We start from the raw sequence: 20,781 nt of genomic DNA, 5'->3' as shown, positions 1-20,781 counted from the left end.
ATACTGTATGCATAGGTGAAGGTTAAGGTAAAGTAAGATTTCAAAGAACTGAATAAATGGAAAACGATTGATAAAAAATGCTTTTTAAATCAAAAGCCTTTTAAAATCCATAATATTGATTTTGTTTTTCATTACATTATTTAATTTAAATCATATTATTTTCCATTTATTTTATATAGAAATTTTAATTCAAAATACAAACTTAGATTCCAAAATGAACATGTAACTGAATGTTCCTCAGAACTTATAATTCTTTTCTGTCAAGTATATGTATATGTATATATATATATACATATATATATATCAAATTAAGCTTGCCCTTTTACAAGGTCAGCACCCTGACCTAAGAATTCTGATAGCTGCCAAATCTATAAATTCAATGTTAGCTTCTCATATCTCCAACTGGCTAATGGGATTTCAGCACCTCAAACTCAACAAGTCCAAAGACAAACTCCTTAATTTCAACCATAAATTACATGTGGGTATGCACATCTCATCCCACCTCCCCACCCCTCAATCACACACACTGGAGTTGTTAATGACTATACAACCTCCCAACTTCCCAGGCTCATCTCCTTTCTTCAACCTTATGTTGTTGTTGTAGTTATTTCTCATATGTTTCAGTCACGTCCAATTCTTCATGACGACATTTGGGATTTTCTTGGCAAAGATAATGGAGTGATTTGCCATTTTCTTCTCCAACTCATTTTACAGAGGAGAAAACTGAGGCAAACAGAGTTAAATGACTTGCTCAGGGTTACACAGCTAGTAAGTATCTGAAGCCAGATTTCAACTCAGGAAGATGAGTATTCCTCACTCCATTCTATCCACTGAGACGCCTAGCTGCCCCCTTCCTTCAATATCCAAGCTAATCTCTAACCAAGTTCTATCAGTTCCTCTCACAAAACATATCCATTCCTTTATCTCCACTTCATTTCAATTTTTAAATTCAATTAGTATACTAAGGAACAACTGATTTGAGGATCTAATACAAACTTTAAATGAGAAAAGTCCCTGACCTCCTAGTGCTTTTAAGGGAAAAACCCAGAGGCAGACAACCATCTAAAATGCACAGTTATACATACAAACATAAGTCTAAGACAAGTAAAAAAAAAAAAAAAAATCCTTTGGAGCAAGTACAAGAACGTCTTTACCAACAGGGAGGATTCATTGAGGAGAAAGTAAATGAATTAGCATTTTCCTGATGGAATTCAATAGGTAAATAGGAAGGAGAGCATCCCAAACATAGAAAATAAGGAGCACAAAGATACTGGGACAGGAAATCGAAGGGAACAGTTAATAACAGAGTCTATGAATTTGGGATATGGGATTCAGAGAGTAATAAGATAAAGCTGAAAAGGTAGAGTGGTACCAGACTGTGAGGTATCTGAATTCCAAGTACAAAATTTTGAACTTTATTTGGTAGCTCTGCAATGGAAAGCCAGTGAAGAATATTTAAACAGAGGAGTTATATTAACACACAAGAAAAGTCTGTCAACAGTATTAAAGATGGATTGGAGTAGAAGAGATGGAAAATACCAGAAGATCCACTAGAAAGCTACTCCGATAGTCTACATATATGGTCATGAGTTCTAAACTGACACAATTCTAGTACAATCCTTTATCAACTTCATATTTCTATTACTGTAATCTCCTCCCAGCTGGCTACTCTGAATCTTAATTTTTCTCCTTTCCTACGCAACTTATGCACTCTCAGCAGGCCCTAACCTGACTTCCCACTACAATTCAATGTGTACCTTCCCTTTTCAGTCAATTTCCATGATGTTCTCTTATGTTCAACTGCTCTTTTGCCTCCATACCTTTCTTTTTCCCCTTCACCTTATAAAGTCTTATTCCCCTTATCTTCATCTATTCAAATCCACTGTACCATTCAAAGCCTAATGTAACTCTTTAAAGCCCATCTGAAGTTCCACATCTTCTAGTAAGCATTCTCTGATGAATCCAGCTGACACTGATCTCTCCCACAGCACAACTCCTATCAACTATAAATTGTACCATATAATTTGGAGCTATTGTTTTTTAACTGGTTAGATAAGCTACTTTTTTTAATCAAACTCATGATTTCACTGACAAGGGAGTTCTGAGGAAGGAAATCTCCTTTACCAATACAGATCAACAAATCTACCAATACCAGATTACCAACATGGCTATTCCTTCAAATTATACAGATCACAGTTGATCCTGTGAGATTCTTGTGTACATCCTCCCATAAATGCTCTACACAGCATTCACCTAGATTTTTGACCTTATATGAAAACCAATAAAGCATAAAGATTGTCCATCGTTATTTCTGGTTATTTCTGGCTCTCTAGATATGACCATTCCACACTATTTTTTAGGCATGCATTTCTCTGATGACATTCTTTATATAACTTACTGCTTCTCCTTAACAATATTTTGAGGTAATATGTAGAAACCCGCATTATATCTACCACAAGGGTCTCCATTACACTTTGGGTAACCCCCAACTGTAATTCCCTTTTTTTTGGAGGGGGGAAGGCAGGGCAACTGAGGTTAAGTGACTTGCCCAAGGTCACACAGCTAATAAGTATGTCAAGTTCTGGGGCCAAATTTGAACTCAGGTCCTCCTGACTTCAGGGCCAGTACTCTATTCACTGCGCCACCTAGCTGCCCCAACTTTAATTCTTTGGAGAATGGATTATCTTATCACTCACAAACATAAAGGGCAACCAGAAAAATAACTGCTGAAAACACAAAGTTTGTATCATAAGCAAATTGGAGGAGTAAGGAAGAAATTACTTTTCAGATACAAACTAGGGGAAGAGCTCATAACCAGAAAAGAGATAAAAACAGATAAAGAAGTTAAAATAGGCAATTTTGATTATGTAAAAAAAATTATGCAAAAATCAGTTAAGATTAGAAAGGAAACAGGTAACTGGAAAAAAAGCTTTGCAGCAAGTTTCTCTGATAAAGGTCTCATTTCCAAAGTATATAAGGAACTGATTCAAATGTATATTCAAATGATAAATGGTCAAAGGATATAAGCAGGCAGTTGTCATGAGAAGAAATTCAAGCTATAAACAGCAATATGAAAAATGATCCAAACCATTAATAACTAGAAAAAAGCAAATTAAAACAATTCTGAGGTTCAATCTCACACCTATCAAATTGGCAAAGTTTGCAAAAAAAAAAGACAATTTTGGAAGGCTATGGAAATATGGGCACATGCTGATGGCACTATGAACTGACCCAGCTGTTCTAGAAATCATTTTGAAACTATGCCCCAAAAGTACTAAATTCTACATATTCTTTGATCAAACAATGCCACTAAAAGTCAAAATACACCAAAGAAATCTGAGAATATAAAAAAGGTCTTATATATAAAAAAAATTTATAGGGTTCCTTTAGTGACAGAAAGTAACTAGAAATTAAGGGGATGCTCATCAATTTAGAAATGGCTGAACAAACTGTGGTATATGAATAAGATTTCCTACTAAGATGCCACCTGAATGAGAGATGAGCTGCCAAGATCCCCCAACCCTACTCCAGCAAAACCCTGAAGTTTTCCACAAACCAAATAATGACAAATAAATCGATTGAGAAATTATAGTAAGTTACTTCTTCCACTCCAGAAGTACAAAAAAAAAAGTCAGCCAGAAGCCCAGGAACAAGAGATATGCCCCTTTTCCCACCCCTCAACAAAGTAAGATGGGATACATGTAACCTGCAAAGCTCTGTACCTGAGAGAGCCCCCAGGGTGGACTTGGACATCCAGGGAAGGGGAGAGCAACCAGTATGGCACTATAGTATGCTGCAGTCTCTGAGGTCCCTAACATTCTATCCAAAAACACCAGAGTCTTGAAGATCCAATCCAACATTTTAAATCTCAAAGATGAACAGAGTGGGGATACAAGAAGGAGGTCAGGCCAAGGGACTCAGAATTATACCAAACAGGTCTCACCACTCCACCCAAAAGATCATCATGGAGTACAGTGTGGCCCTGAAGCAAATCCATAAATCAGGAACTAAAACGGGAGAGATGAATAAATCATAAAAAACACTATGTAGTATAAAAAAATTACTGTTAATCTAACACCATAACAACTGAAAGCAAAAATACAAGGAAAAAATATGAAAGGGAAAAACAGATTTTCCACAAGCCTTATATGAAAATTTAGAAGAAATGAAGCAAGAGATTTTTTTTTAATTAAGTAAAAGCTCCTGGGGCGGCTAGGTGGCGTGGTAAGTAAAGCGCTGGCCCTGGATTCAGGAGGACCTGAGTTTGGTTCCGGCCTCAGACGCTTAACACAAAAACTAGCCGTGTAACCTTGGGCAAGTTACTCAACCCCAATTGCCCTCTAAAAGGCAAAAAAAAAAAAAAAACTCTTGAGGAAAGAAATGGAAGGAGAATAAATAATTTAGCCAAAAGTGTGGTAAGTCTTACTTACTGTGGTAAGAAATAGAATACCTGAAAACTAAAACAGACCAAATAGAAATCAATGTCTCCATGAGACTGTGAGAAACATCAGCAGAACAAAACGAAAAGATTGAAAAAATACAAGAAAATGTAAGATGACATCAGCTATCAACAAATGACATGAAAAACATATCAAGGAGAGAAAATTTAAGAATCAATGACTCAGGGGCGGCTAGGTGGCGCAGTGAATAGAGCACCAGCCCTGAAGTCAGGAGGACCTGAGTTCAAATCTGGTCTCAGACACTTAACACACTTACTAGCCATGTGACTTTGGGCGAGTTACTTAACCCCAATTGCCCTCCAAAAAAAACAAAGAAAGAAAAAAAAAAGACTTTAGATATAACCTTACGTCCTTATAGGGGTGGCCAGGTGGCTCAGCGAGTAAGAGCACCAGCCCCCATGTCAGGATGACCTGGGGGGATCAAATCCGGGCTCAGATACTCAGCATCACACCCAGAAATAACTGGCCGTGTAACCTTGAGCAAGTTACTTAACCCCAATTGCTTTAAAAAAAAAAAAAAAAGAATAAATGACTCCCTGAAAATTATGTTCAAAAAAAAAAAAGGCCTGGACAGTATGTTTCAAGAAATCCTAAATGCAAAACTGCCCATATCTAAGAGAACAATAGAGTAAATTAAAAGGGGGGACCAACAATCAATACAAATTCCAGAGCTCTCATTTCAAAGAAAAAATACCACAAGCATCAAGATAAGACTTCAAGAACCAAAAAACTTCATTCAGGATGACATAATACCTATAATACCTATTTATAAACCCAAAGAGACCTTGAAAAAGTCAAAGGAGAGCTTAAAAGCAATAATAACAGACTACAAAAACTTAGTATAATCCTACAGGAAGAAAAAAATGCATCTTTAATAGAATAAAAAACTTTCAAGCATTTCTGATGAAAACTAAGGCTAAGTAACAACTCTGTAATACAAACACAAAATTTCAGAGAAACCTTGAAAGGTAAATATATTTGAGCAACTGGAAGGAGCTGGTGTAGTGATAACATTCTAAAAGGAGAAAGAAATGTCCCTTCAGAATTTTAATGGCTTAAAAGGATATCGTGGGAGTTAAATATGAAACAGAGTACATGGGGTAACTGGGTAAAAGGATTGGTTCTGTTTTGAGGATCTGAAGAGAGGAAAAAGAAGGGAAGGAAAACACAGACTAGTGAAGAATGGAGGAAGAGGGTGGGACTTGCTATTTCTTATATGGGGAGTGCATGAGAAAAAGAATAGAGACATGGGTAAGGGATGAGGTGAGTGAGCATCAGATAACTCACTCTTATTGAAATGCATACAGGGGACACACACACATACAAATAAAAAAATGCAGTTTGGTTTACAAATACATTAAACTCAACTAAGAAAACAGTGGGGACAGGGAAGGGGAAGATAAGATAAAACCAGGGCGAGAACAAAAGTAAAAACAAATTTCTTAATTTGAAAGGGGCTGGGGATGAGGGTTTAAAGTGAGAATCAAAAAAGTAATTAGAATCTAAGAAGGTTCTTTATATTGTCTCTTAGACAACTGGAGAATGAGCAAAATGTGGCATAAGAAGGTTTTATTACATCATAAGAAATGACAAAAGATAATTTCAGAAAATTGGGAGTAGTAAGTATGAAGGGAGAAGAAGAACTAGGATATCAAGTCCTATAAAATAAAATATAAAACAAAGACAACCACAATATAAATTAAAAAAAAACAACTCTGAAAGAATAAATAACAGTAATCAAAGCACTGAGCATAGTATCTGCTGGAGACTGTCTTCAAAGGACCTATCATGAAACATGACCTACGCCCTGACAAAAAAGTGATGGACATAGGTGTAGGGACATACATATTTGGACATGGCCAATGGATGGATTAGTTTTGCTTGACAATGCTTATTTACTAAATGGATTTTTCCTCTCATTTTCTGTTAACTGGGAAAAGACGGATACAAGGAAGTGGGCTGATTAGCAATACTGATTAAAAAATAAAACGAGGATAATTGTAATTTTTTTAACTCAAAGAAGGAAGTTAGGAAGAAATTACAAACAAGCAGGATAGTTTTGAAAATACAAAATTTATTATGCTTTTTTTACCTACAAAATGTGACTTAAATGGAGACTCATGATTTCATATATAATACTCTGTATTAATACATATGCTATATGTATGGAAATGCTCATTTGGGGTTTTTTACTTCAGAATAAAACTTTAAAAAGAAAGAAATTATGTATATGAATGTAATGGAATATTATTATTCCATAAGAAATGATGAAAGGGATGGGTTTAGCAAATCTAGAAAGATCTATATGAACTGATACAGAATCAAGTGAGCAGAACCAGGAGAATAATTTATACTGTAACAAAAATACTATAAAAATTAAGAGCCTCAAAGGACAAAAACTCTAATCAACTAATCATTAACAATTATTCCAAAGGACCAACAATGAAGCATGCTACCCACCACTTTCGGGTGATAGATTAAACCTGCAAAATGAGACACAAATTTTTTGACATGGTCAATATGGAAATTTAGTTTGCTTGACTATGCATATCTGTTAAAATAGGTCCCTTTCCTCCTCCCCACATAAGCAGGGGAAAGTAGGTAAGGAAAGAAAATATATGTTTGTTCACTGAAAAAAAATTTAATTTAAAAAAGAGAAAATATGGGTTTCTGTTTTAGAGAGAAGTATAGGGATCACTGAAACTGTACAGTTTTTTCAAAGGCAATGCAGCCCCGCTCTCTTCTACCTCCTCTAGAGGCTTCCAACTATACTCCATAATCTGAAGAAGCATTCTTCATTCACTTGGTTTCTTTTTTTATGAATAATTAGGATAAATTCTCTTGAGATTTATAGACTTCATTTAGCAGGATTTACCACAGTTTTCTCAGGCTTTATACAATCAGCACAATGTAATATACAGGAGGGATATATAGTGGACATAGCAGCTATAGGTTAATTCCTATTCTACTGTACATTAATCTTGCATGTAGCAAGCATACATCTTGCATGTATCTTTGGCAAGCATACATCTCACGGTTTTAGCCTTCACTTGATATTAACAAAGAGAAGGTTAGATGAATTCTATTGTTATATCTTCCAAAGAATCCTATATAATTTTGACACATGCATGGGAAGCTTGTTGTAATAAAGCTCCCAAGACTGAATGTTGCTCTACCAAATCAGATGATTTGTTATAATCAACCAATAAGCACAGTGGAATCTTGTAATCACCAGACCTTTCAGCATGTCATAAAAAAGGTGTATTAATTTATGAAACCTGTTCCTATAACAATTCTTCAACATGGATGTCTTTGTTGATGCATATGTAGATGATTCTTCTCATAAAAATTTTGTTACAGTGAGAAAGTAAGCAGGCAAATAAGTAGTTATTGATATTTTCTCAGTCACTATTATTTTGTAACAATAAAGTCTGATGTTTTTTTTCCATATCTTCAGGATTTTCCCTTCTTTCAGATGCCCAGAAAATTTATTCAATGCCCTCCAAATTATGTTTATTCCACACTCCTCTGTGTATATTTGGTTTAGTCTAGCTGTTCTTCCCATCTTTATTTTTTTCAATGTCACTTCAACTTTCCAAACAGTTCCATGAGCTATCCTTCCATTTTAGTGGCAAACTCTTTTTCTCTTCTGGTATCATTTATATTAAGAATATTGTAACTGACAGAATTCAGTTCATCAAGTACTATGTCCATTTCCTCAGTTATTGTATCTATGTACCAACATTTATATAGCTTAGAAACTGAGATTCATGTAACATTTTACCCATTTCCATCTTCAAGGTTGCATTTTGTTCTACCAAACAAAAATGTTTTAAACATAATTAGCAAAAATTAAACAAAAACCATATTCTCTGATATTTCTAGTCAATTATGAAAATATAAAGACATACTTTCCTATTTTAAAGGGTTTATAGGAATACACTTCTCTTTTTATAATTTCATCCAGGATGCTGTCTGTGTGTCTACTATTCTTTTAAAGACTTTGTTAGACAAGAAAGTCATGGCAATTGGCAGTGATTTCCAATCATTCACCTTTTTTCAGTAGTATTGCCATCTATAAATTCCTCTACTCATCCCATAAGTTTCCCTCTTTCGAGTATCTTAAGAGTCAGTCCCCTCAATACCATCAATGTTACCTGTAGCACAGACCCCTGCATATAAGTGGCCTGGTGAACCAATGCTATTTCCACTTACACACAAACACACACACGACTGACAACACAAATTAAGTAACAGAAAATAGTTTACTACAAAATATGCTGACAGTTACTCCATTTCTTCATCTGTTTTCTGTCCTATTTTCAGTTTCTTCTTTAAATGCTCTTAGGATGATCTAGCTTAATCAGGCCTCACACCAAGCTTACTGCAAATTTGTTTTTGCCTCTAGTATATATCAGTGTTATATGAAGAGACAAAGGTTATAATCTTCCAAAATCCTCCCAATGATTTTTGCAAATGACTCCGCATTTTAAACTTATACCACTTTGGGGTGCTTGGTCTCTCTGCTTGGTAAAGAGACCAAATATTTGTTCACTGCATTGGTTTCTAGACTTTTTGGCCTCTTTTTTGGTACAACTACTTTAAGTCAGCTATATGATTACCATTGGAAATGTAAATAGTATATGTCTATCCATTCATTTACCATTTTCCAGCAGCAATACCTTGTTTGAATAAGTCAGGTTGTTGTTTTAATTGTTTTCCAAACCTAAAGTCCTGTAATTTATTCTTTTATTCACATTAATGATTCAAATTCTGGAAAAGAAATGCATTCATGTGAATTGATCATTCACTCTAACAATTGAAAAATACTCTTTTTTCAAAGTTTCAACCAAGTATAGAGCATGAATTTTTCAATGATATGAACTGAGTATATGGTATTTTTATTTCTGCCACAGTGAAATGATTATTAGATTCAACATACAAGCTGATTTGTCTCCTAGGAAGGGACTTAAGAAAATCATCTCATTCAAACTACATCAGTAACAATGAAATGTTCCTTTAAAAAAACAGGAAGAGATTTAACTGGAAGAATGGGGAAGAGAAACAGAAAAAGCCTAAGAAAAGTCAAAAATATGTCTGTCAGGAGATTAGAGATTGAGAGACGGCCACACAAAAAATAAAGGGAAGAGAAAGACCACAGCACATCTGGAGATGAAAAACAACTCTGAGTGTCTTTCTGAAGCAAAGGGAGCTAGATGTTCTGACAAGGAAACAGCTGTTAATCCTCCCTACGAAGTTACAATTCATCTATTATGGGTCTGTGGAAGAATGGAAAAAGTGGTGGTACTGGGGCAGTTATTTGGCGAGAGAGAGACAGAGAGAGAGGGGAGAGGGGGAGGGGAGAGGGAGAGACAGAGAAAGAGAGAGACAGAGAAAGAGAGACAGAGAGAGACAGAGAGAGAGACAGAGACAGAGAGAGAGACAGAAAGAGAGACAGACAGACAGACAGACAGAGACAGAGAGAGAGAGAGACAGAGAGAGAGAGACAGAGAGAGAGACAGAAAGAGAGAGAAGTCTGTCTTCCCACCCCATCCCCAGAAATGTATACAAGCATAGAGACCCTTCCAAGACTTGTCAAAACAGAAGACTACTAACCACTTCTGATGATCCACATGGGCACAAATAATACTACCAGAAGGAACTTAGAAAATGCTGCCAAAAATTATGGCATCTTGGACAAGAAACAGATGACCACAGAAGTGCAGGTGGTGTTTTTATAATAGCAATCCACTAAAGACAAGGGATTCAGAAGAGAAAATTTAATTTAGAAGCTAAATTCTGGCTAAGAGATGGTGCCTGGCATTGATTATTACTGATACAGGGATTAAAAAAATGTTTTTTAAAGCAAGGGAGACCTACTCAGCCTGCGTCCCAAAGAGAGCAAAGAAAAAGGGACCTATATGTACAAAAAATATTTATCATAGTTCTTGTTGTGGTAGCAAAGAACTAGAAAATGAGGGAACAAGTTATAGTATATGAATATTATGGAACACTACTGTACTATAAAGAAATGATTAAAAAAAAGAAATGATGAGAGAGATGGTTTCAGAAAAATATGGGAAGACTTATATGAACTATTAACAGTGAAATGAGAAGAACCAAGAGAACACTGTACACAGTAATAACAATATTGTAATGATGATCAATTGTGGAAGACTTAGCTACTCTGATCAATACAATGATCCAAGACAATTCCAGAGGATTCATAATGAAAAATGCTATCCACCTCCAGAAAAAGAACTGATGAACTCTGAGTGCAGATGGAAGCATATTTTTTAACTTAACTTTTTTTTTTATAATATGGCTAATCTGGAAATGTTTTACATGACTTTATATGTATAACTGATACACTTGGTTGTGTTCTCAGTGGGTGGCAGGGGAAGGAGAGAATTTGGAACTCAAAATTTTTAAAAATTAACGTTAAAAATATTTTTAAGTGAGAAAAATAACACTCAGAATTTCAGAGAGGAACTCTAAAAAAAGGAGAAAGTCGTAACCTATACCCACAAATGCCTATATACAATTACATAAAGTTTAGACAACAATGAGGCAGCTAGGTGGAGCAGTCAAATCTGGCCTCAGACATTTAACATACTATACTAGATGTGTGACCTTGGGCAAGTCACTTAGCCTCAACTACCTTGTATTTCCCTCCCCCAAAAAATATACAAAAAAGTTTAGACAACAAACAAGATGAACTAGAGATCCCAATGTAAGGAGGCAAAGGATGTTATAGGTATCACTGAGACTTAGTGAAATGTGATCTATCTATGACTGTAATATGGCCCTGGAAGCTTATACCTTATTCAAAAGGGGAAAAAAATATATAAAAGATGATAGGAAACACTACAAATAACAAGACACACTCGTGTGAAGAAATTAACGAAACAGAAGTAGAGACGCACCGCAGAGAGTATTTAGGTGAAGGCCACTGAAAAGAGAAGCAGATGTCACTGAAGTACTTAATGGAGAAAAATAGATGAGTTCAGCGAACTAATAAGAAGTCTGAAACAGAGACATCATAATGAAGGATTTCAATTATATAGACATCTGTTACATTCTCTCTGTTTCTCTCTCTTTCTCGCTACAAACCTTTAAAAGATTTAAAAAGTTTAAAAAGGAAGAAAGGCGGGAATAGTCTTGACATACACCCTAGAGTTTAGAAGTTTTCAAGGAGTCTTAAGTATATGTAGAACAGCATGGATTAAAATCCCATGGAGTTGAGGGGCAGAGGAAGTCAGGTCAGGAGTACTAGGAAATGATCAAGAATGAAATTCTGACAACATAAAGAGAAACAGTTCTGATAAAGAGGGAAAATAAAAGTTATCTGAAGAGACTGAAAGAGGTGCAAAAAGAACTCCTCAACCAACCTCAATTTTTAAAAGTTATATACACAAAAGATGAAAGCAAGGTCAGGTAATAAGATGAATCCAAAAGCCTGGTACAGTCCTGCCAGAATAGCATCAGGAATGCTAAAGTTTAGAATGAGTTGATGATGATGATAAAACCTAAGAACAACCAAATAGGAGGTGGGATTTTTTTTTAAGTTGTTTAGGGAAAAGCTGTATAGAATTTGGCTATCATATCTTTGCTGAACATGTTAAGAGTTTACTGACTTAAAGCAATTATTTTTAAACTCTTTTGATCTCCTTATTAAGGTAACTCACTGATATTGGTTAAACTCTTATATAAAATTATCATAATCTGTGTCAATGTCATTTCTGCTGTCTATCCTTTTTTCACTAACAATTACTTGTTTAAATAGTTCAGGGTTGAATTGTTTTAACTGTATGTCAGATATTTTTCTCATTATTGTTCCTTCTTCTGGCTTTTCACTAAATCTAGTCTTTGCTCTGACAAGAAGGCAATCTAACTGAACTGCCAGCTGACTCTGGGATGATGATTAGCACATCAGCAATAAATACTGTCCTGCCTGTTATGCTATTTGGTGCTTGCCTTGTCAAGCATTTACTAATTCTTTTCTTGATGAAAGTATTCATGATATAAAGAATCAAGCTTCTCTACAGTCTACTAGTCTTTGACCTATCTCATCCTTCTTCCTGACCCTTCTTTTCCAATATATTTCTCCCCCTCCTTTTCTATTTCAGTGAAGTCACCAATTACTTAAACTATACATAAAAGAGATCCATGGAGTGAATACAAAAGTGAAGACAAGACGCCAAAGACAAGGAAATTAAAGTCTCAGACCTTATTAATATCCCAAACTAACAACTATATACTTACTGTCCCCTGAGTAAAATCTCATGTCCTGAGGTTATTAGTCAGGAGCAGGAAATCTTTTGAAAGCAATATTCTAAAATGTACCACATCCTTATCATTTCCCAAATGACTGACATGCCAAGTTCTGCTGTACTTACTTTTACTCAAGAAAAATCACTTGACTTAGTCAATAAAAATATCCCTTGTTGACTCTCTTCCAAAAACAATGTCTTTCACCACTATCTCAAAAATCAATAAAGATTCTTTGAATGAAATATCAATAGAAACAACCCTGTTCAAAGAATATCCAATCATAACCATCAAGTGAGACATAAAACATGTGGATGTATGCTAGCCACTGTAATATTAAATAAAATAAAATATAAAATTAAATATTAAAGATCCAACACTCAGTCCATTATGATTCTACAAAATTTAAAAGGTTTTGCACAAATTCAATGAAGATAAAATTAAAAGGGAAACAATTTGTTTTCAGTTTTTATTGATATATTTTGTTCTGATATTAGAAACATTTCAGTCAGTCAATAAATATTTATTAAGCACCTACACTATGTATCAGGCATAGTGCTGAGTGCTGGGGATACAAAGAAAAGCAAAGACAGTTCCTGTCTTCGAGGAGATCACAGTCTAATGAGGAAGACAACATACAAACAGCTAAGTACTAACAAGCTATGTGGAGGATAAATACGGAAGAATCAACAGAGCGGAAGCCTTCTAGAATTAAAGGAATCAGGAGAGACTTTACAATAGAAGGTGGGATTTATGCTGGGACTTGAAGAGAGCCAAGGAAACCAGAAGGCAGAACAAGGAGGGAGAACATTCTGAGAAAGGGAGACAGCAAGTGAAAAACACCCAGTGTCCAGAGGTAGAGTATCTTCTTCAAGGAAGAACAAGAAGGCCAATGTCACTGAACTGAACAGTAACATGGGGCAAGGGGAGTCAGAGGGAGGGAGGGAGAGAAGGTGGAGAGGTGATGTAGAGAAAAAGGGAGAGAAGTAAAAGACTAAGGGGTGGGCCCCTAGGTCTCATGGCTTTGAATGTCAAACACAGGATTTTATCTTTGATCCTGGAGGTGTCAAGGAGTCAATGGAGTTTATTGAGGAAAGAAGTGAAATAGTCAGACTCCTCTAAAAAAATTACTTTGGCAACTGAGTGGAGGATGGACTGGAATGGGAAGAGCCTTATGGGAAGGCAGATGAAGTTGTAGGCTACTACAAAAGTCCAGCCATGAGGTAATGAGGGCCTGCAAAAGGGTGGTAACAGTGTCAGAGGACAAAAGGGGGTGTATTTGAAGGATGAAATTAAGGGGAGATAGCAAAGAGTAAAAGATGACACTTTGGAGTCTAGGAAGATGGTGGTACCCTTGATGGTAATAGGGAAGTTTGGAAAGGGGAGAATTTTGGGGGGGGGGGAGATAATGAGTTCAGTTTTAGATGCGTTTAGTATAATGTCTACAAGACATCCAGTTTAAGATATCTTCGTCATAAGAGACAGTTGGAGATGCAAGATTGGAAATCAGGTCAGAAAGTTGGGGATATATGGAAAGATTTGAGAATCATCATCATAGAGATAACTGAATTCATCTGAACTGATTACTCTCACTTCAGGAAGTCTCCTGTAAGAAAGTTAAACAGTTAAGTAAAAATAATAATACAGTATTCTCATCTGAAAATGCATACAATATTTCATATCTGTAGCATATCCCCCTCACAACTCTATTTTTTTTAACAGGAATCTATTTTCTCTGCCTATGACCCACCACCCCATTAAAGGAAAAAAAACAATTAACTGGAAAAAATTCTCTGTTGCAAGTTTCCCTGACAAAGGTACCACTTCCAAGAAACTGACTCAAATTTATAAGAATAAGAGCCATTCTCCATTCTATAAATGGTCTAAGGATGTGAACAGGTATTTTTCAAAGAAAGAGTCCCAAGCTATACATAATCATGTGGTAACATGCTCTAAATCACTACCAATTAGGGAAATGCAAATTAAAGCAATTCCAAGATTCCACATTGCCTCCAGATTGGCAAAGATAACAAAAGAGGAAAATGGTTAAGTGTAGGAGAGACTGGATGAAGATAAGCACAATGATGGACTGTTGGTGGATCTGTGAATGGGTACGGCCATCCTGGAAAGCAGTGAAGAACTTTCAAGAACATCAAGAAATAAAAGATGTAAGCAGGAAAATGTATGATAGGAAAAGATGGATTAGCCAATTCAGTACATAAAAGGTGCTTAATATGTGCCTGTCGACTTGATTTGGGTTAGATGAGTCAAAAAGATGAAAGGCTAAGAGGTCAAGTGCTCTACAGATGTCAGAAAAACATCAACAAAATATTTTTAAATACACACAAAAAAATCATAAGTTCAGAAGGAGACACAAATGGCAATTCTATTACTGGTTTATTGAATACCCACTTTTAAAAAACTAACTGAAGTTCATGAGTTCATATACTCTCCTTTTTATCCTTCTTGATAGAGTAAAATGTTTGTTTATTGGTGATTATTAAATTCATAATAAAAAAACAAAATTAAAAAAGATTTAAGGTTATCCATGGATTATGAGCTCAATATGAGTCAACAGCGGCAGACAGAATAGAACACATTGAGAGGTAGATACACATAGCTTCAAGGAATAAGGAGGTGATAGTCTTACTCTACCTGGACCTGTCTTGGTCAGATCATATCTGATATATTCATTTCCACATTTTATGAAGGATGTTGACAGACTGTAAACATAGAGAAATGAGATGCCACAAGCCAAAATGATGAAGGATCTCTTTTCTCATAGGACAATCCTAGTGAAAGAAGTAGGAATGATTAGCCTAAGAAGAAAAGACTCATGGAGGAAAGGAGATCTGAAAGACAATAACCTGGAAAATGGATGAGACTCTGGCACAAAAGGGTAGAACTAGGAGCAATGGACATAAGCTATAAATGGGCAAAAGTAAGCTTAATGTTAGAGAAAAAAAAAAAAAACTTCCTAACAGTTAAACTTACCTAAATATACAAGAGGATGCCGAGGGATATGAAAGGTGAGCCTCTACATGCAAAAACTAGATGACCAGTCATCACATAACCTATAGCAAGGGAGGTCCCTTCCAAAATTCTGTGATGTTTCTCATGTCCTCTTTAAGAACAAGAGTAAGACAAGTAATAGCATACTGATGACACCTGGTGGCCACTTCTCACAGGAAGATTCATCCAGTGCAGCTGTTTAGGAACAGCATTTGAGAGAAGAGCAAAGCATTAGAAAGTGACATTCACCCGAATATTTTATGTATCAGATTTCCTTGGCTGCATACAAAGCTGAGATTCAAGAAGAAGGGATCATTTTATTCATACTTCTATCTCTCCCATTTCTCTTCAGTTCCTCTTTTTTTTTTTGCACTCTCTCTTCACATTCAATAATTTAACTATTTTAGCCACAGACATTGAGTACCAGAATGCAGAAGACACACCCCTTTTACACTAATATACATTCTCCCTCACACACACAAACCCTTCTCACACATATTCTTATAAACACTTAAGTGCCTACTGTGTCCAAAGTACTTCTCTAAACACTTTTACGTGAAAAATGACAGACCCTCTCCATCAAAAAGCTGAGAACATAGAGAAGTGGGTAAAGATATGATTTGAAAAGAAATAACAGAAAGTGGGAGCTGAGGAAAGGAAAGGAAAGAGCCCCAAAAAGGGCTCTGAAAACCACTCTGAGGAAGAAGAGAATACTTTCAGTTGAGAAAATTAGGGAAGTCAACCGAAGACAGGTAAAAAAAAATGATAATTATTTTGAAAGACAAACAAACCAAGGAGGTAGTCAGTGCATTCTGGGTATAGGGAGCAATATGTATCAAAACACACTGATAGGAAATAGCATGATAAGTTCAGGTAAAAGCCAGTGTAACAAGAATATGGAGTACATCTAGAGAAGTAATGTGAAAGGAGACAAAGGAAAGGTAGACTGGAAATAAATTGTAAAAGGTTTTAAATGATGGGTAAAAGAGTTTGTATTTTATTCCAAGAAGCCAATAGAAGGCAACTGATGAGAGAAATGGCATGGTTAGACCCATTCCTCAGTCGTATGATGTGGGCACCTGTGTTACAGGTAGATGGCTATTCCCTAATACACAAGTGATCAAAGGATATGAACAAACAGTTCTCAAAAGAAGAGAAATCACATGAAAGAATGCTCTAAATCACTAATAAAAAGAGAAATAAAAATCAAAACCACTCAAGTTTTACCTCACATCCAACAACATAGGCAAAGATGATAAAAAATGTAACTAGTCAATGAAACAGTAGGAGGTGTGGTGGGATGATAAATAATTTGTAGAGTGGTGAATCAGTACAAAGATTTTGCAAAGCAATTGCAAATTTGCAAATAAAACAATTAAAATGTCCAAGCCTTTGGACTCAAAGATTCAAAGATTAGTAGGTTTATATCCTAGGGGAGGTGTGGGGAACCTGTGGCCTCACCCCACCTCTGCCCTAGGGAAACAACTAATAAGAAGAAAGTCCTAGTATAAAACCAAAATATTTACAACAGTACTTTTGTGACAGCAAACTGGAAACAAAGTAGATGCCCAACAACTGGGGAATGGCTAAACAAATAGTAGACATGAATGAATGGAAAACTACTGTGTAGTAGGAAATAATGGATAAGATACAGAAAAGTATGAAAGATCTACAGGAACTGATACACAGTGAAATAAACAGAACCAAGAAAGCAATATATACAACAACTACAACAATGTAATTGGAAAGAGCCAACAAAAAAAATTAAGCTTTCAAGAGAGATTAAGACATTCCCTCCCTTCAAGTAGGAGATCCATCAAATACAATACATTGCACATATTCTAAGACCTTTCTCAACGCACTGATCATTTACTTTGATTTTTTCTTCTTTTCCTTTATTTTGTATTTAAAAAAATAACATTTGCTATAGGCAATGTTTCTCTGGGAAAGATACTCAAGGAAACTGTGGTAACGTTAAAAAAAAAAGACATTACTAAAAACTATTTTTTTTTAAATTTAGGGCGCAGCTAGGTGGCACAGTGAGCAGAGTGCCAGCCCTGGAGTCAGGAGGACCTGAGTTCAGATCCGGCCTCAGATACTTAACACACACAAAAAAACACCTAGCCGTGTGACATTGGGCAAGTTACTTAACCCCAACTGCCCTCCAAAAAAAAAATTTTTTTTTTAAATTTAGATAGCAGAGAGGAAAACCAAAGGCAAAGCGATCAATTAAAAGACTATTACAATAGTACAAGTAGGAAATTATGAGAACTGAAATTAATGTAATAGCAATGTGAACAGAGAGGAAATGGATGTAAGAGATATTGTGGAGAAGAATCAACATGACTTCAAAATTGATTTCAGGGAGGTAAAGCTAGAAAGAGTAGGAGGTTTCAAATCGGAATGACTGAGAGGATGGTAATATATCAAAGAAAAAAAGAAGCTGGAGAAAGGTAAGCAGATTATGAGTTCAATTTTAGATAACCTTTGGTATGAGATATCCTTGTGACCAGTAAACTATTGGAGACACGACAGAGTTCAGGAGAGAGAGTAGGGTTGAATATTTAGGCTTAAAAGTCTACATAGGTAGATACTTAAAATACATAGAACTTAAAAGTTCTACATAGGTAGAACAAACCCATGGAGATCACCAACTAACAAAGTATAAAGATAAAAAATAAAATATATTTACTATAACAAAGTAAAAATAAAACAAAGACAAAGCTTTCAGACATGAGGATCATAGGTATGTAACAAACAGCAAAAACCAGCAATCAGAATGGAAGGAGAACTATAAGGCTGCAAAGTCACAATAGTCAAAGGGTGGAAAATAGGTATTTTAGAGGACGGGAAGTTAACAATGTAAAAGCTATAGGAAGGGTAATGATTAAAAAAGACAATCAGATATAATAACAATAGCCTTACTATGTGCTAGGTGTGCTAAGCATTTTACAAATATTGTCTCATTTTATCCTTACAACCGTCCTACAAGGTAGGTCTCATTATTATCCCCACTTTACAGCAGAGAAACCTGAGGCAGAAAGCCAAGAGCATAAGAGTAAACAAAATAATAGAAGAGAGTTAATCACAAACCACCACCTACCATAGGGAAGATCAAATGAGATAATATTTATAAAGCACTTAGCAGTGTCTGGCACACAGAAGGTGCTTAAAATAATGTTTATTTCATTACTTCCTGCCTGCCCCTTTTTCCCTCCCTTCCTCTTATTGCCTTTCTTCCAGACTCCCTATCATTTCTCCCTTGTTCCCTCCCTCCCTTTTCCTACATCTTCTTTCTCTCTCTCTCCTAATCTTTCCCACATTCACATATATACATATGCATACTTACCCTTAAAATGCTGATCCCCTTTCTCTTTCCTGTCTCTCCCCTTCATACAGACACTTTCCCTCTCCCTCTCTCAGTTCAGAGCTAAAAGAAACTTTAAAGGTGGTCTAACTTGGGGCAGCCAGGTAGCACAGCAAGTAAGAGCACCGGCTCCAGTGTTGAGAAGTGAGATCGAATCCCGGGCTCAGACGCTTAGCACCCACCCAGAAACACCTGGCCGTGTAACCCTGAGCAAGTTACTTAACCCCGATTGCTAAAAATAAAAAAAATTTAAAAAAAAGGTGGTCTAACCTGAAAAATCTAACCCTCTCATTTTACGGATGGAGAAAACCATGCACAGCAATCACAATGCTAGTTAATTAGAGAGAACTAAAAGTCAAGTCTCTTGATTCTCAGAGTTGTGTATTTTCCCCTATATCTACCATGTTATGTTAAAAGATAAGTCTTGAGAAAATAACAACAAAAGATATTGCAGTTCACATTTACATAGTCTGTCAGTCATCGAGCTGTACATACCTACAGCGTGCCAGGCACTAAGTGCTGGGGATACAAAGAAAAGGGGTGAGGGGGGAGTCATTCCTCTGAAGGAGCTTGGAGTCTAACAATACACTTTATAGCTTGTTTTTAAAAAAAAAAACAACTTTAAAAAAAAAAACCCAGGAGGCAGACTCTGGTTAAGGAAGCTTGTCTAAATAGTAGTAATTATTACCTAGATCAAATCTCTGATTTTGGAAATGAGGAAAGTGAGGCACAAAGCGCTATACCTTCTAATGAGTCTTGTGGTCATCCAATAATACTATGCTGTACAAGAATGACTATTCCTATTTCTTAGATGAAGAAACTGTCACTCGGGGTAGCTAAATGATTATTATATTACAAAATTAAAGAAGAGCAGAAAGAAGTATTCAGAAACAGTTGGAATGGCTCAAAACTCTATAAAATGCAGTACCAGAGACCAAAGGAATTACCAAGCCATTGCATTTATCATTATGGGATCTACCCATGATTGGTTTATTCAAATTTAGTTGAGGTCTACCTAAAAGCACAAACTGTCCTTTGCTTTTCTTTGTATCTCCAGGGCTTAGCACATTGTCAGGCACATAATAGGCACTTAATAAATGTTACTGACTGACTGATTCACCAAAGAAGTAGCACTTAAACTGAACTTTGAAGGAAATTGTTGTTACTCAGTCTAACGCTTCCTGATCCCCGTTTGGGGATTTCTTGGTGGAGATACTAGATTGGTTTGCCATTCCTTCTCCAACTCCTTTCACAGATGAGGAACTGAGGCAAACAGGGTTAAGTGACTTATGCAGGGTCACACAGCTAGTCATATTTGAACTCAAGAAGATGAGAAGAGAGCCCAGTGCTCTACCCGCTGCACCACCTAGCTGCCCTTGAAGGAAAACAGGGATTCTAAGAGACAGTGGTGAGGAAAAGTATTCCAGGAATGGGGGAAAACATTCAAAAGGCAAAGAGCCAGGAGATGCAATGTCACAAATTATAAACTACAAGAAATTCAGTTTGGCTAAAATGAAGAGTAAGGTTAAATTGGAGCCAGTCTGTGAAAGCTTGTGAAAGGCTTTAAAAGACAAACTTTAGGGTTTAAATTTGACCCTAGAGACAACAAAGAATCACTGGAGCACACTGAACAGAGGAATGATATTGATGGATTGGAAAGGGTAGAGACTG

The 20,781-nt window shown here is 36.0% G+C and overlaps 1 protein-coding gene across 5 annotated transcripts in view; it reads right to left on the bottom strand.

The window, feature by feature from the left end:
- The window catches only part of ZNF407 (zinc finger protein 407), a 667,606-nt gene that overhangs the window by 586,722 nt on the left and 60,103 nt on the right, over nt 1-20,781 (bottom strand). The gene's annotated exons all lie outside the window — the stretch shown is intronic.

This window comes from Petaurus breviceps, unplaced genomic scaffold (genome assembly GCF_028583685.1).
Source record: "Petaurus breviceps papuanus isolate PSGF00001 unplaced genomic scaffold, PetGlider_PUasm1.0 224, whole genome shotgun sequence".
NCBI classification, from domain to species: Eukaryota; Metazoa; Chordata; class Mammalia; order Diprotodontia; family Petauridae; genus Petaurus; species Petaurus breviceps.
This window is presented reverse-complemented; position numbering and strand designations above follow the sequence as displayed.